The sequence below is a fragment of the Kryptolebias marmoratus genome, linkage group LG15 (assembly GCF_001649575.2).
Source record: "Kryptolebias marmoratus isolate JLee-2015 linkage group LG15, ASM164957v2, whole genome shotgun sequence".
NCBI lineage: Eukaryota > Metazoa > Chordata > Actinopteri > Cyprinodontiformes > Rivulidae > Kryptolebias > Kryptolebias marmoratus.
Genome location: NC_051444.1, coordinates 16,425,750 through 16,430,372, shown reverse-complemented (window position 1 = coordinate 16,430,372; position 4,623 = coordinate 16,425,750). Strand labels below are relative to the sequence as shown.

General features: G+C 43.3%; 1 long non-coding RNA gene across 1 annotated transcript in view; it reads right to left on the bottom strand.

Annotated features, from left to right (window-relative positions):
- Window positions 1-4,146, bottom strand: part of LOC119617712 — a 20,931-nt gene extending 16,785 nt beyond the window's left edge. Inside the window, exon 1 of the long non-coding RNA XR_005234099.1 lies at window positions 3,756-4,146. This is a non-coding gene — a long non-coding RNA (uncharacterized LOC119617712). The remainder of the gene's footprint in view (window positions 1-3,755) is intronic.
- Window positions 4,147-4,623: the final 477 nt, after the last annotated feature.

Sequence of the window (4,623 nt, the reverse complement as noted above, 5' to 3'; positions counted from 1 at the left end):
CCTCAACCCTGCACCACCATCTCAACCCCCCTCCTTCAGCCGTCCTTGTCAATAAATCCATCTTGGGGATCAATGCCGTAGTGAATCACTAAAAGTTATCAGCTGAAGCGCTGCCAAATCAGCAAACACAATCACTATGTAAATCCATCTTTACTTCTCCTCCTCCTCAAAGAAACTCTTTCTCTGAGCGTTAGAGACTTCAGAGGGATAGAAATGTTGGCCGCTCTGGCTTGGTGGCTGAGCCTCAGCACATTAAAGGATATGATTCATGACAGCACGGAGCTGAGAGTTTTCTTAAAGCAGTTCTTTATTCTTACTAGACTGAACAAACTCCCACACAAGCAGCCCAGTAGCTGACAAACAGGCATGAAGAATGGTCAATTCTTAATGCACAGCGTCAAATAATGTATGATTTCAACGTCAACAACATCTACTTTGTGCGTTTTCATGTCTGCTGGAAAGTTGCCACGGGCTGGTCATTTATATGCTTAGATTGAGCTCTGATGGTTACATCTGTGCTTCTGTCAGTCATGATTCTACTGCGACCCCCACCGTCCCTCCCATGGCTGTGGGCTAACCCTCCTCTGTCTTTCCTCTCTCTCAGCCTGTGTGCTCCTCTCCAGCTTGGTCACCTCGGCCTGCAGGAGGGGGACTTGCGGTGATGAAATAGAGGTAGGCAGATGTTCCTTCAGCCCCAGGGTCATTATTTAAAAAGTGACAGAGACTCCAGTGAACGTGAGAGAGGTGAGGAGGCAGGAGGAGGAGAAAGAGGGAGTGGAGAGGGAGCGAGGAGATCACTCAGGAAAGAGCGGAGCGAAAGAGGATGGGAGGGAGCGGGGTGGGCTCAGTTGTGCAGGTGTATTGTCCAGCGGAGGGAGCGGGTGCTGGGAGACAAATGAGACCAGCAGGCATTTGGTACACACCGGAGATTGCTTATCGATCCAGATCGCAGTATTCAGGCTGGCCCGAGAGAGGGCTGAGAATTTTCTGAGGGAGTTAATAACCTGGCAGCTCAGCTGTCTTGTCCAATTCACAGAAGGCAGAGGCCTAATCAGGGCTGGATTCCTTTTTCTGTCTGAGGAGGGGGCTCTAGCCCTCCACCCTCTGTTTCAGTGTTGGTCGTGCTCTCAGTCTATCCATTTCTGTTGCTCCCCCGTTCATTGCTCCCTCCCTTCATAGCTCCTCACTTCCACTCCATCGGAGCTCTGAAAGTGATTGAAATGACAGCCTATAGAAAGAGGCTAATCAAATTGTTTATTATCAGTCTGAATCAATATGTATGGATTGTTAAAACATCAAAGTCAGCCCCTGGAAAAGTAATAGTCGCCGGGCAGCAGCAGCTGCTCAGCCAAGGCTGGGTCCCTGGGAGCCTTGCTCCATTTAAAGCGACTTTCACTCTTACTTAAGTCCTGATGACCCGACGAGGTCAGTTGGCTGAAGGGGATGTATATGGCTGTCCTACAGCACCGGTCCGGCTGCATTTCAACCCCTCAAAACTTCCCTCCAGCTACACACGTCTCCTCTGTCTGACTAATAAACAAGCCGTCAACAGAATAAATGAGCCACCATGGTACTGAGATAAAGACTATTGCTCACCAACTGTACAATATTTTGGACCACTTGTTTCTCTTAAATTCAATATTTTGCCGTATCCTTTTTGCCCCTTTGAGTCCAGCTTTCTTTTCTTTAAGCATCCAAAACAGATTGCAAATACAGCCAGGCTGATGAATGAGTCAGCTGAATGGATCAAATTGCTTTGAGATGGACATTGTAGTTGGTTTCAGGCAGATAGACAAGCTGACATGGAAGATTGATGGATAACCATTGTCCATTCATTGGTGCTGAGTGTGACACCTGATGTTTGTCTGGGGTCTTCCTCCATCTCTGACACCCCACAAATACTCAGCACATTGCTGCCGGATTAGTCACTGAGTGATATCTTCTTCAGCAGCTCTTCATCTTGACCACTTTACTGCTAGAAAATATTAAGATGGATCACAGCTGGCAGGTCAAATGTGAAAGATGTTGTGTTGTCTTGCATCAAACAAATTATGCACCTTTACTAATCACCTGAGTTTAGGTCAGCTAAGGGTCACTGAAAGGATTTAATAAAAGATGTGGACTTTTTTTCTTTTTGTCTTAGGTCAGAATAAGTAACCATCGTCTCACCCACTTGTATAGAGTTCAGTCACCACTACAAAAAACACTAAAATCCATAGAAGCATCCTAATTGGAAGCTCCCTTATCACCAGCTTCATGGCATAAGCCTGATATAGCCGCCATCATTCATCATATACTAAATTTGCTCTGTCATTTTTTGTTAGGATGGAGGAACAGGGCCAGAGGGCTTATTGATTTTATAAAGAACTTGAAGCTGAGCCTGTAGAGGCAGAATGTTTGACTTTTATCAATAATTGCTCTAATAACCATGACAAGAAAAGATATAAAACAAATTAAAATTTACTTTGGGAAAGACTTCCACCTGAATAATTAGACATAAACTTGTTGTCCTTCACACTTTGCATTTTTAGAATTTAAATGCCATTGTCCATTAAGTAGAAAAATATTCTTAAACTATTTATCTATATGTCCCAGTTGTTAAACTAAAACAACAATAAAACCTACAAAAACAAGAATGGTAATTTTTAGTTTTGTCAGTGGAGATATTGTGTGTTTTGTTTTTTTTTTGCTATGATTGCACAACAGCTCAAAGATGATTTTTTTCCCCTTGCTTTTGTTGTTTGTCTTTTATTAGCAGTTGGCAGACATGTGCGTCCTTGTTTATGGGGAAAAAATGAACTAAATCATGAGAAGGCAGTACTAAAATGAGTGCCTTTCAGGGTCTCTGCATATAAACAAAAACATGAATTAATAGTTAAAAAGCATCAAAATGCACAGCTGGCAAAAAAATAAAAAAAGTTTTACATTTTTGAGATTTCTAAAAGTTTACAGCGAATTCCAGATTTTAATGAAAAAATGTTCCTTGAGGGATGTTGACTGAAATAAACCAGTTTGTTATCAAATTTTTCCAGTCAGGGTTTTTAATGAATATAAGTAAATAAATAGTTTTGAATGATAGATAATTTTGCTATTATTGAAAAAAGCTTCTTGGATGAGAATTGAAATGTCTTCAAGAATCAAAAACAAATCCAGTTTTTAACTGAGTTCAATATTTTTAAGTCAAACTCACCCTAAATGTAAGTGCATAATCACTCCTCTTTTCCCTTTGTGTTTCCTGTTTAACCCTCACTCCCCATTCCCCCCCCACCTTCTCTCTAGCAGGAAAACCCTGAGTGGTTGCTGATGGCAGAGTTACAGTGGGGCTCTTGCCAATACGCACTGGGCAAGTCGCTGCACAGTAAACACCCAGCACTGCTGCTCTTGACATGACGGGGGTCTCTAATTAAAGAGCGCAATGAGACACCCCTTGCCGAGGCTTTCCCTATCTGCCCTACACCCACAATTAAGTCCTCCATGGGATCCAAGGTGCTGCATTATTGATGGAGCAGAACGTTTGATTAGAAACTCTTAACACAGCTCCGGAACAGAGCAGCGAGTCCATTGTCATTAAACACCACTTAAACAAGTCAAAACATACCAGCTGGACATGCTTCTTAAACATCCGGGTTATGATGGAGTTGGAGTGAGTTTGGGGTTGGCAACTGTATTGTATGTCAGCGCTTTGTACAGTACCCACGGCTAACATATGCTGAGTGGTTTCTAGCCATCCAGGATAAAAAAAGTAAACAATATACCTGCACACCAGTTCACAGAGGCTTTCTTGATGACTTGCAGGGGAGAGGAAAATGGTGGATTTCACATCCAGGAAACACATGCAAGAGATAAAAAAAGCAAGTGAACCGCAACAATGTCAGCACTCCGTATGATGAGTCAATGAATGTTTGAAATTATAAGAGCCCCTCCACCAGGAAATATGTACTCACATCAAAGTCAGGCTGCTCTAAGTGGGGCTAAGCGGTATTACCGGCCCGCAGTCAATCAGCTATTGCCTGGTGCGTAGATAATGCATCACTTCATATCAAAAGCTCTGCTAATGAGAACAGGATGATATACACAATAGCAAAACATGCATGCAGATGTGTGGATGTAACATGTAGATGGGGATGTAATGGGGTGTCAAATTAAACCCTGCTGGAACATGCACATGAAGGCGCAGGGTGTGCTTTAAACATGCTTGCTTTTCCACATAAAAATAAACGGCAACGTTACACAGGAGCCTTTTGTGTGCTAGTTGAATTTCTATTTGACGCTCCTTTTTTTTTTAATACCCAGCATGTGCGCTTGTGTGTCTGCAGGAGAGAAGAGCTCAATTCCCCTGATTCGCCTCTACAATAGGCCTAATTAATACACACTCAAGGGTTGATAACATTGTGGCTGAAAGTAGATCTCTTTAAGAGATACTTAATCCAGCTAAAGATTGCACTGCTGCCCTCTCCTCCATGGCATCACAATCAAAGGTATTGGGCGGGTCTCTTGTGGACTCATTAGCCGACTGCGCAGCGGTTGGTTTCTCTGCATAGGGGCAGCCCCGGTTCCCCCAAATGCACCCTCACCACAAACAAACCCCCACGCCGCTCACTGACCTGAGCAATCAGAAAAGGC